The sequence below is a fragment of the Pinus tabuliformis genome, chromosome 5_1 (genome assembly GCF_031772625.1).
Source record: "Pinus tabuliformis cultivar Carrire ecotype Pingquan chromosome 5_1, CPIR1, whole genome shotgun sequence".
NCBI lineage: Eukaryota > Viridiplantae > Streptophyta > Pinopsida > Pinales > Pinaceae > Pinus > Pinus tabuliformis.
The window spans coordinates 604,678,369-604,691,908 of NC_142305.1; positions in this window are offsets into that span (position 1 = coordinate 604,678,369).

The following is a 13,540-nucleotide window of genomic DNA, read 5'->3' on the forward strand; positions in this document are numbered from 1 at the left end:
CATTTTCCATTGTAAGTCTGAACTAAAGGAAGTAGGTAACATAGGGGACACATCCCTCATGGCTATCATCAATAATCATCAATGGAGACATACATATTCATTAAACTATCAACATCGTAACATCGTAGAAATATACCTATCCATAAAATTTATCCTCATTATGCTTTTAGTAGAGCGCATACATATTCTTTACTACCCTCGTCATAATTTCAAATAGAGACCAACTTAACTATTTAATATTGCAATCATCAGAATACTGATAGATAAGATACATAACCATTCATGCTACCATAATATCAATGGAAAGCATTCATAACATCACAACCATGAATATCTCAATCGCTAATAATAGTGTCATGGGTCCAGATCCTCAATCTGAGGTCCTCGAAGAATAGAGTGTCTAAGATAATGTCATATTAGGGTCAGGAGACTAGAGTGGGCACTACACTATAACTATTGAAAGTTGTGAAAGAAAAAATAATAAACCTAACCTTAACAACTATTAAGATGTGTTAAACACTAAATTGTGAAAGAAGAAAGGGCTTTGATTCCTATCAATAGATTCATAGCTAAAGAAAGAAAATTTTATAGATATGAGAGAAGAGTGTAGAAAGGAGGCAATAACGTAGCATCAAATTTTGGTTATAGTGTGCACAAACTCTCGAGTGATTCATTATCTTTGTTTATGTTTAAATTTGGGTAGCTTGGAAGGTATTTCCGAGTGGAGAAAACCCACAAAAAGAGAACTTGTGGGCAAAGTACATAAAGTTTGGAGTTTCGACCCAAAGGAGTGGACTTGGAACTCAAGGATATGAATTTAATATTCTAATTTAATGTTAAAAGGTTGAGTGGGAAACACCTTAAAGGACCAAGGGGTTTCCTAAGTGTCATATGGAAAACTATAAATATAAGCCAATGGGGAGGCTTAGTATCACATAAGTGAGAAGGACTTCGATTGTGAGAGAGGAGGCCTAGAGGAGCCACAACCAAGGAGGAAATTGGTATGAGCAATAGAAGAGGATGAGGGACAGTGTCAACACTGGTACGAGAGGTCGTAGAAAAGGACAACTAGTGGCCAAGTTTTGTGACTGGTTAGGGCCTGGTTTGAAGGTTGGTTTGAGGTGAAAAGATGCCAAGTATGTTGAAAATAGCAATAAGAAATGCCAAAAATAGAAATTATAAAAATAGCATTGCTATAGATAGCATTTCAGGATGTTGCAATTTTAATTTGTCCTTGAATTAAAATTGAGAATTAAAATTCGAATTTAGTCTCACCAGCTATTTGAAAAATAATTAATTAATTCATCTAGGATTAATTAGTTGGAGAAATTCAAACATGAAGTCTTTGTGGGTCATGCAACAATTATCCCTTTGATTGAGGAAGTTATCCCTTAATTAAGGAGATAAGGATGAGTTGTATTTGAGTTGTAATTAGTTAGCTTAGTTAATTGAGTTAAGTCCAGTTAAATTAGTTCCAAACATTTTGTGGAATTGATTGTGAGTTCAGTTAGTTAAGGTATGCATACATGCAACTAGTGTACTCCAGATAACTGAGTATTCTCTCATAAATAACTCATGCATGTTAGTTTAGACAAAGGCCCGATTGAGATTAAAGGCAAGGACAATGTACTATCAGTTGGAAGAATTTTCCTATAAGGAAAACTCATCCATGCAGAAGGAATTCATTCCTTGAGATTTGTGCAGTTTTACAGTGAGTGTGAGCAGTGAGTGAGACCAATGTCATTCAAGGTTACAGCTGGAACACCCAGGGAAAACTGCGCAAGGAAATAGGAGGCTTGGAGGACAGAGGGAAAGGCATAGGTGTTGTCTATTCTGTCTATGAGCAATGAGGGATTGTACTAAGCGCTGGATAACTGTGTGAGAGCTAAAGCTGTGTGTAATTTCTGAGATATTTCGGTTGTATGATAATACAGATAGCAGGGTTTTTAGCTGAGGCTTTCCCCAGAGTATTTTTCTGTGTTTCATGTGTATGATTTCTTCTTCTCTGTTATATGTGTTCCACTTGATCTTGCTCAAATTGATTAAGCTTCCACAAAGTTTGATTGTAGAAGTAGATCTAGTATTTTGCTTTAGTACATTGCATTATCAGGTGATCTACAGTGAAAATTTCTACATGGTATCAGAGCAAAGGTGATCAAAGCAGGAGAACAGTATACATAGAAAGGAAATTCAAAGTTTTGAAGTTCTTGATTGTAGGTACAAAATCGAATTCTTATCACACCTCAAAGTTCACCATTGGCGTTCAATGGCTTGAGACTCGAGTATGCCCTGGATGGCAGCGTGAATTACATAGCATGGACGGATTGCATGGAAGCGGCATTAGAAAACAATGGTTTGAAGGATTTCATTGATCAAGAAATCCCCAAGTTAGCGGCAGCTAATGCCCAAGAATTGGATGAATGGAAGAAGTGTGTGGCGAAGGCGAGAAGGATTCTTCTGGAGGGAGTTCGAGACCATATTGTCTTGAGTCTCCATGGGAAGGAGACTCCATTTTCAATGTGGAAGACATTGAAGGACCTATATCAGAACAACAACGACCAGAGGAAGCTAGTGCTCAAGGACAAGCTTCAGAAAATCAAGATGGAAAAGGGCAACAATATTTCTACATATCTGAACAAGCTCACCACCTGCAGGGATGAGCATGGAAGTGTAGGAATAACGACACCTGATGACATGGTGAGCCTCGATATCCTCGGTCTTCCTAAGAGCTGGAATAGCTACCAGGACTCAGTGAATGGAAGAGAGAAACTGCCGGATTGGGAACAACTATGGTCGGATCTGATGCGGGAGGAGATTAGGAGGAACACAAGAGATGGTTCTTCATCAAAGCATGATAATGAAGAAAATCTAGCCTTAGCTAGTAAGGCAAGGAAAGGGAAAGGAAAGGCTTCCCATTCCAAATCGAGTTATTCTCATGGTGGGAAGAAGATTGACAAATCTAAAGTGAGATGCTTTAATTGTCATGAGGTGGGTCATTATGCAACTAATTGCCCATTGAATAAATCCAAGAAGGGATTCTCGAAGGGATCAGAAGGTGAGGCACTGGCCTCTCAGTTCGAATTGGATTTTACCCTCATCGCATGTATGGTTTCATCGATGGTGGGTTGTGTTTGGTACCTTGATAGTGGAGCCTCATTCCACATGACCGACGATAAGAGTTTGTTCAGCACCCTTGAGGAGAAAGACCTCAAGATGCGCATAGATATGGGTGATGACGGGAAGTACAATGTTTCAGGAGTGGGCACCGTAGCATTTCAGAGGGAGCATGGATTTCCTCTCACCTTGACTGATGTGAAGTATGTGCTTGCGCTGAAGAAGAGCTTGGTATCCGTCGCAATGTTGGAGGACAAAGGCTATGATGTGGTCTTCAGCAAAGGAAAGGCGTTCTTGAGACACATAGCCACGGGTCAGACCAAGAGGATTGGGATTCGAGTGAAGAATCTCTACAAGTCGGAGGTAGATGACTACACTGCATTGAGTTCGAAAGTAGAATTGGTGCAAAGCCAAGATATTGGTGAGTTATGGCACAGGCGGCTGGGCCACTTGTATCATGGGGCCTTGAAGATAATGCAGCAGATTTCTACCGGACTTCCCAAAGGTAAACTTGAGCAAGTGGACACATGCAAAGGTTGTACTTTGGGAAAGTATGCCAAGTCTTCCTTTCACGATCGAGACAGTCGAGCAGAAGCAATCCTGGAGCGAGTTCATACAAATGTGTGTGGCCCATTCTTGACAGCATGCACCGTTAAACAAAGGTACTATGTGATTTTCATTGATGATTTTTCTCGTAAATGCTAGATCTATTTCATGCAGAAGAAGGATCAAACCTTCTCAAAGTTTTGTGATTTCAAAGCTTTGGTTAATAAAGAGTTTGGGAAGAAAATCAAAGCTTTGAGGAGCGACAATGGTGGAGAGTATGTCTCTCAAGAGTTTAAGGACTTCTGTGCAGCAAAACGAGTTAAATGGGAATTGACGACACCCCATAACCCACAACAGAATGGGGTGGCCGAAAGGAATAACAAAACAATTGTGGGGGAAGCTCAGGCTATGCTGCATGACTAAGGCCTACCACTTCATTTGTGGGATGAGGCATGCAACACAACAGTCTATTTGCAGAATAGAAGCCCACATCGCATACTTGGGATGAAGACACCAGAGGAAGCTTTCTCCGGGAAGAGACCAGATGTGAGTCACTTTAGGATCTTTGGATCATCGGTTTATTTCCATGTGAACAAGGATGCCCGGAAGAAACTTGAGTCGACAGCTGAGTTGGGGATACTTGTGGGGTACATTGATGCACCTCACAACTATTGAGTGTACATGCCTACCAGTCAGAGGACCGTGGTTCACAGAGATCTTAAGTTCGATGAGTAGAAGGCCATGCGAGTTTCCCTTGAGAGGGAGCTCCAACTACAGACTGTGGAGGAACTTTTGGTTCCTAAAGAGGAGGAGCCTCAGATTGGTGCAGAGTAGCCACATGCAGAGGTTCCAGGAGTGAGACATCCACTCAAGCAGAGTCTTCCAAAGAGGGACGGAAGCGCACTAGAGAAGTTGACAGATTGTTTTCGGATGCGAGAGAGAATGTGGGAGAACCATCTTCTCAGCGCAGACATAGGAGGTCACCTGATAGGTACACTGGATACATGGCCCTTGTTGGGGAATGTGTTGAAACTGAGCCATATTCCTTTAAGGAGGCAGTGCAGTAGCCGATTTGGATTGATGCTATGATGGAGGAGTATGACTCCATAGTGAGGAACAGTGTTTGGGATGTAGTTCCAAGACCGGAGAACAAGTCAGTTGTGAGTTCATGTTGGTTTTACAAGGTAAAGCAAGCCGTTGATGGTAGTGTGGAGAAACATAAGGAAATATTTATTGCCCGTGGTTTCTCACAGGTCGAGGGGATTGAATATGATGAGAATTTTTCTCCTATAGCAAGATACTCATCTATCAGATCGATGTTGGCACTGTCAACACAGATGGGTTGGAAGATCCATCAAATGGATGTGAACACAAAATTCCTCAATGGAAAGATTGAGGAAGAGGTGTACATAGAGAAACCATAAGGTTTTGAGACCTTCGATCGTGAGTCGCATGTGTGCCAACTCAAGAGAGCTTTGTACGGGCTGAAGCAAGCACCCGTGCTTGGTACGCTAGGATCGACAACTACTTCACCGGGTTGGGCTTTACAAAGAGTGAAGCGAACGCAAACCTGTACCACATCATTGTGGAAGGTAAGCAGTTGACCATTGTTCTTTATGTTGATGATCTGCTATTGACACGTGATGATCAATTGATCATGTCTTGCAAGGAGGACCTTGCAAGAGAATTCGAGATGAAAGACATGGGTCTCATGCACTACTTTCTAGGCATGGAAGTGTGGCAGAGGGATGGGGAGTTGTGTGTGTCACAAGGCAAGTATGCCAATGAAATACTCAAGAGATTCCACATGGAGAAGTGCAAGCCCACTCAGACTCCTCTAGCAGGTAACTAGAAGAAGGAGGATGCTACTTCAGGAAAAATAGTAGAAGCTACTGTATATCGGCAACTTGTGGGTTCACTGATGTATTTACTGAACACACAACCAGATTTGTGCTATGCAGTGAACCAGCTGAGTCAAGCTATGGTTCAACCTACCAAGACGTTTTGAAAGGCGGCTAAGCATGTTTTGAGATACCTCAGAGGCACATCTCAGTATGGATTATGGTACAGACGGTTAGAGGGAGTGAAGCTACAGGGCTCCATAGATGCAGATTGGGCAGGGAGTCCATCTGATCAAAAGAGCACATCAGGAGGAATTTTCAACCTTGGTTCAGTTGCAGTTTCTTGGTACAGCAGGAAACAAAGGTCATTTGCACTCAGTTCAACAGAGGCTGAATACATGGCTGCAAGTCAGGTAGCATGTGAGGCCATTTGGATGTGGAAAATTCTAGTTGGTTTGTTTGATCAGAGGATGGATTCAACTGTGGTCTATTGTGATAATCAGATTTGTATCAAACTCCCTGATAATCTAGTATTTCATGACAAGTCCAAGCACATCGACATTCAATACCATCATCTCAGAGACTGTGTGGCGAGGAGGATCATGTTGTTGCAGTATATTTTGACCAAGAAGCAAGATGCTGACATTTTGACTAAGGCATTGTCAAAGTGTAAATTCAAGTTCCGTAGAGACAGGATTGGGGTGGCAGATAATCCCTTTCTTGTTGAGAGGGAGTGTTGAAAATAACAACAAGAAATGCTAAAAGTAGCATTGCTATAGATAGCATTTCAGGATATTTCAATTTTAATTTGTCCTTGAATTAAAATTCGAATTTAGTCTCACCAGCTGTTGGAAAAATAAATAATTAATTCATCTTGGATTAATTAGTTGGAGAAATTCAAACATGAAGTCTTTGCGAAGTCACGCAACAGTAATCCCTTTGATTGATGAAGTTATCCCTTAATTAAGGATATAAGGATGAGTTGTAATTAGTTAGCACAATTAACTGAGTTAAGTCCAGTTAAATTAGTTCCAAACAGTTTGTGGAACTGATTGTGAATTCAGTTAGTTAATGCATGCATGCATGCAACTAGTGTACTCCAGATAATTTAATATTATCTCATAAATAACTCATGCATGTCAGTTCAGAAAAAGGCCCAGTTGAGATTAAAGGCAAGGACAATGTACTATCAGTTGGAAGAATTTTCCTATAAGGAAAACTCATCCATGCAGAAGGAATTCATTCCTTGAGATTTGTGTAGTTTTACAGTGAGTGTGAGTAGTGAGTGAGACCAGTGTCACTCAAGGTTACAGCTGGAGGACCCAGGGAAAATTGCGCAAGGAAATAGGAGGCTTGGAGGACAGAGGGAAAGGCATATGTGTTGTCTATTATGTCTATGAGCAATGAGGATTTGTACTGAGAGCTGAATAGCTATGTGAGAGCTAAAGCTATGTGTAATCTCTGAGATATTTCCATTGTATGATAATACAGATAGCGGGGTTTTTAGTTGAGGCTTTCCCCAAATTATTCTTCTGTGTTTCATGTGTATGATTTTTTCTCCTTTGTTATATGTGTTCCAATTGATCTTGCTCAAATTGATTAAGCTTCCACAAAGTTTGATTGTAGAAGTAGATCTAGTATTTTGCTTTAGTACATTGCATTATCAGGTGATCTACAGTGAGAATTTCTACAAACTAAGAGTTTGTGGAAGTCCAAGAAACTTGGATGAAGTGGGAGTAGAATAGTTCCAAGCCTAGTTAGGCTTGGCCGAGGTATAATCCAAAGTTTTAGGTGGCCACAGATGCACCTAGGAGGAGGCCATGACCTGGAAACAAGATCATAGGTTGAAGGTATCAACCAAGAGAAAGAGTTAAGCCCTAACAGAGGGTTGGTTCACTGTTTTAAGTCATATGCAACCCTAGTTAGGGCTAGTTGTAGGATTGAGAGGCCTTGTCAAGGCCTAGAACAACTGAACACAAGTCTGAAGAGGTAGTTCATTATGCATAAGGAGTTGGCTATACGTTTAGGGCTGCTGAAGCAACACACAAGGAAACAAGATCATCCATTGGTGAGATCAAGGAGGCTAAGGCCTACACTTGGTAGAGTAGGCCGAGGACATATCTAGGTTGGTGGAAGCTACAACAGTTGGTTGAGGTCCAAAGAGAAGGCTAAGCAGGCTAAATGAGAAATTTTCTAGTTAAAGCAAGGGAGACTGAAGTGTTGTTGTGGTATTGGGAACCTGACAAAGCTACAACAAGAGGATCGTGGGCTAAAGGAATATGCCTAGGGTTTGTTGATTGATTGAGGACAGTTTGAAGAGACTAAACAACTGTAAGTATTTTGTATTTGTTGGGCAGATCAATACCTAAAGGAATTGGCCTCAACCTGCCCGACTTGTATTGGTCAAAGGATTGACTTTGTATTATAGCTTTGTTCTAGGGTTTGTAAAGGGCAACGATTCCTAGTTAGGGAGCCCTATGGTTTTCTTATTAATGGACTAATAAGAAACATGTTTGCTACTATATTCCATTATGCAATTATTGATTTGTTTGCTACTATATTCCATTGTGCAAAGTTTTTTAAAGTTGGGCATCTGTAGTGTGTTTATGTTACTTAGCTAAGGCATAGACCAAACTTAGGGTGTGTGGAAATTTCAACAGTTTTTAATATGCATTGTCGATATAAGAAGCAAGTGATAATATTTATTCTTGTCTAGAGTTTTCAAGTGAGAAAACAAAATTTGATAACACTTTTTAATGAGAGGTTATTTATGGTTGCTAAATGCTAGAGGGAATGCCTCCTACACAAAAATTTAGGAGATATATGGTAAAATCTATGTAGAATAGATTGTCAAAGTTGAATAGATCACATAAGAAAATCCAACGCATTCCATTCCATTCTATTCTATATTTGTCAATTTGTTTACCTCCAAACCATTAGGCCCTATAACATTATAAGTAGTATAAACCTTTATGTAGTGATTACCATACTAATAAAAAGCTTTACAATTTTCATCTTCTTAGTTAAACATATTACCCTACACTTCAAACTCCATGTAACTTCCTTCTCATCTAGAATTTTTCTCCTTTTGTACTGTAGAACGAAGACCTCGAGTTTGGATTGCTCTAACTATTACCTAGCCTCTTCTAACAAATATCTAGAACCACTTGACTCACATACTCTATTTTCTTCAATTTTCAATGACTCTTTATCATCCCTAATATTCTTGGCTTGTGCCCATCCAATGGTATGTTGTTATTATTATTTCCAAATTGAAGAAATTCATTTTCCCTAAGAATCTACCTCCTCTAACTAGCTAGGATTAAATTTGAACATACTACGAGGTCCCTTTCTATGTACAATCATCTCCAAATTGAATTGGGAAATAACTATATTCTCCCCTTGATCTAACCCTTTGCTTTAACATATAGTCTCGTTTCACTAAAAAATAAAACATAAGGAACCTGTAATCTTTTGGCTGTTCCATCGTAACACATCCTTTTATTCCTCCACGCGAGTTTTAGTTTCATAGGTTCTATGTCAAGAAGCCCCACTTCCTCCAGTTTCATCAAATAAACAATCCACCTATGGATTAGTATCCCATATCTCTAACCTTCAAAATGAAAAATTCAAATCCCATCACAACCCACAATATAATTTTACCCCTTCTCATAAGACTTTTATATAACAAAAACTGACAATAACTAATCCTATCAAAATATGGGTTATAGATATTTAGAACCAACAATTCTTTTTCCAACTTATGAGAGGAGAGATCTAACCTTGGTCATAAATCAAAATACATGGAACTAGAAATCACTTACTTGTACAACTAGATCAAACCAATGTAAGGGCTTTGTGTAGTAAATGAAGTTTTCTTGTGCTTAATGGCCATGAGAAAGGCCTCCAATTGGGAATATGGGCACTGTTAGTGTGCTTTCAACAATAAGAATGGATTTGAATACGTCTACCATGGCAACGAGAGGAAAGCAGGGGACTTAGGCACTAAGAAAATATTTACAATCTCAATGGCCATAAGCAAGGCCTCAAACCACCACATAAATCCTCTCTAAGGAATTTATGGCCTTAAAGTGGAATATGGTCACCAATTGCATGTTTCTCACATCGTGTATGTTACTTGGGGTCTTATCCATGGTGAGGGAAAAAATATAATGTTCTTATTCCTTATTGAATCTTCTTAAGATTGATTTCTGTGATATATTCCTCAAACAATTGTAAAAGACCTATGTAGTCGATGTTTGACCTCTGCATGGGACCTTTGCCACCATTGTTATGTTTTACACAATAGAAATGGGTCTTGAAGCAAATACTATAAAATGGCTACTACAAAATGGTTTCTTGATGTATTTGTTGAACTGGGTGCTAGACCTTTGATGACCTACCCACATACTCAAGTCTCTTCCCTATATTTAAGAATCTCATCCATAGATTATAGAAATTTTGAATAATATGACACATATTCAACAGAGATTATCCTGATCATACAATTATAAGCGGAACATGTATAATACATAATCTCCTCTACGTTGATCATCAATTTACAGAAGCAGAAACATTCACAGGCACACATAGAAGCATCAATCAAACTCATTAACACAGTATGTATCCCGGGGAAAGCATCTCGCTAAAAACCCCACACTATTTGTATATTATATTGATTGAATCATGTAACATTAAAAAGTACAATGCTTATCACAAGAAATCCAGTACCAGCTCCACCTGTTACACACAATACAGCTAAGATCTGATCTCCAAATCTATTCCACTGCTTGCCTGCCTCCACTGCTCAATACCTGCTCAAGAACTGATGAGAATGGCTTCCCAAACTCGTATTTCACCTCAAAATAATCACTCACACTTTGTTGGACGTGAGCAAAGGCTACAATACTGGGCAAATACGTGAGCAAACTCATTGGCATACTCAATCCCTTGATTGTGCAAGATCTGGTGCACAACTATAGTCACAACTGATAGCAATCTGATTCTCTACCACCTGTCCCCGTTGAACTGAACATGCACTGACATGCAATTGAGTTAACTGATGTATTCATTAGTTGCATCATGAGTTAATAATTAGTTTAACAACTCATCATTAGTCTATCTGCAGTTAGACTAACTACAACTAGTTTAACTAAGTCAAACTGAACACAACTCCATCAACTCCACAATCAACTCCACCAAACTCAACTGATTGAGTTCTAACTGAAGTCATGCATGCAACAACTCAACTGACTCATAAGAAAAGCATATTTCCTTCTGACAGTTGCATGTGCCACCTCTGTAGCTCAAACTGAAGTTCTCCAAGAGAATAAGATCAAGTTTATAGTCCAAATATTATTATGAGACAATAATATCTGACTTTTCTATTTTTGACAACCAGTCTAAAAATAGACATTGATCACTCACACTGTGATCACTCACACTTTCATCAAAAATAGAAGTCCATCTATTTTTCCCAACTTGACCAATCATCCATAAACAACAACCTGCAATCCATAGACATGATCCATATGTCTAAAAATAGACATAGTCTAAAAATAGACTTGCGCCAAAAATAGCCTGCGGGCCCACTTAGTGAAGGCGACTCTTTTCACTAAGCTCCATCATCTTGTTGCACTCTCAACAAGCATTTCTTGTTGCACACTTTTCAACACTCCCTCTCAACAAGAAAGGCTTCCTCTCAAACCCGATCCTGTAACTCTGGAATGTTCTCCATGCAACACATCTGGCCGGTCCACTTGCTCTGTCATCAAAGTCTCTGAATGTTATTGCCTCTGTCGACTGAAACTCTGCATCTCTGTGCTCTTCAGTATCTGACTGCTCTAGCCTCTGTCACTTTCATCTCTGACTACATCCGTGCTGCTGCTGGTTCTATCTCCCAGCATTGCATCCGCACTGCACCTCCCAACTGACCTCCCTGTTGGGATAGAAACACCCTCTGATGCTGAAGCTCTACCTGCTGCTGACAAGTGCTCCCTCTCTGACATCTGCGCTACTGCAACATCTCCATGCATCTCGCACCATTGCACACCTCTCTGTGCCACCTAGCACTGTGCAAAACACTTGTGCCTCTCGCATTGCTGCAGCCTGCTAGCTATGCGCTGTCCTGGGATTCCCTGCACTGTCACTCTCTCTGCCGCTCCATCCGCATCTGTCTCTACCCAATCAGTCAGTTCTTGCTACTACACATCTGGGGCTCCCGTAGCAAGGTCTCATCCAAGAGGTTGGGTACCTCAAGGATCCTGCCCCTCCTCCTTGGGACAATCAATCCACATCACCCCACCTCCTACCTGGAGGTATGGCTGCATGCGATCTCTCAGCCCACCTGGCTTGAAGTTTCCCCCTACTGGAGGTCTCTGGATGAGTAGATGTCTCTACTCGATCTCCTCTCAGCTTCCCCTGTTGTGGCTCCTCCACAATCTCCTGAAGCTGCTGCACCAATCGTAGCTCCTCCACAATCGTCTGAGACTTCTTCTGGCTCTGCATGTTGAGAGGTAATATACGCTCCCTCTCAACCACCAAGTCTCCATCAGTTGCCTCGCTGCTCAAGGCTTTGCATGCATCTTGAACCTCAAGAGCATACAGGTTCTTGACCCATGAACCAATCTGCTTCACCTGTCTAGTGATGATGTGTCTAAGGAAAACCTTTCCCTTACTAAAGACCACATCATAGCCTCTGTCTTCCAACATCGCGATCGACACCAAGTTTCTCTTCAGTCCTGGTACATACTTGACATCGGTCAAGGTAAGGCGAGCTCCATGCTCCCTCTGAAAAATAACCGTGCCTACACCTGAGACACTATACTTCTCATTATTACCCATCCCTATGAGTATCTGGAGATCTTTCTCCTCCAAAGTACTGAACAAACTTTTGTCACCGGTCATGTGGAAAGAAGCTCCACTGTCAAGAAACCAACCACTTCCCACCATGGATGAAACCATGCATGCGAAGAGTGTGAAGTCCAACTCAAACTGTGAAGCAAGTGAGGCTGCCTCACCTTCAGATCCTTCCCCGGATCCCTTCTTGGACTTCTTCTTTGGGCAATTAGTAGCATAATGACCCAACTCATGACAACGAAAGCATCTCACCTTTGCCTTGTCAACCTTCTTCCCATCATTGGAAGAACTGGATTCAGAAAGAGAAACCTTCCCCTTCCCCTTCTTCGCCTTACTCGCTAAGGCACAGTTCTCCTCATCCTGCATGGATGAAGAACTGTCTCTGGTGCTCCGTCTAATCTCCTCCTGCACAAGATCCGACCAAAGTCTCTCCCATCCTGGTAGTTTCTCCCTTCCATTCACCGAGTCCTGGTAGCTATGCCAACTCTTAGGAAGGTCAAGGAGTCCTAGACTCACCATCCTCATCCGACAGTCACCCCCACACTTCCCAGTTCATCCCGGCATTGGGTGAACTTTGTGAGATACTGGGGCATACTGTCTCCATTCTCACACTGAATGTTTCTGAGTTTTATCTCTTGCTTTGGAATTAAATTCGAATTCCACCAGCTCAAAACTCAATCGCTTCCAATCTAGAATTCGTGAGAACAAAATATTTCTTGTACAGAGATCGACTATATGGGCATTCACCAGATATCTCACCTTCCAAAAGAAGGATGAATCTAGAGGCTACCTGGCCCGATTACAGACTCTGCCTGAAGAAATAGAATGTAAACACTTCCTGAATAGTAGATCTGATGATCAATCCTCGCTTGATATCCTGTAAAAATCTCTTCTACAAATCAAGCAGCTTTGATACCATGTAGAACTTTTTCTACAAATTATCTAGCTTCGATACCATGTAGAACTTCTTCTACAAATAAGCTCGCTCTGATACCATGTAGAAACTTTTTCTACAAATCATCTAGCTTTGATACCATGTAGAAATTTTGAATAATATGACACATATTCAACAGAGATTATCCTGATCATACAATTATAAGCGGAACATGTATAATACATAATCTCCTCTACGTTGATCATCAATTTACAGAAGCAGAAACATTCACAGGCACACATAGAAG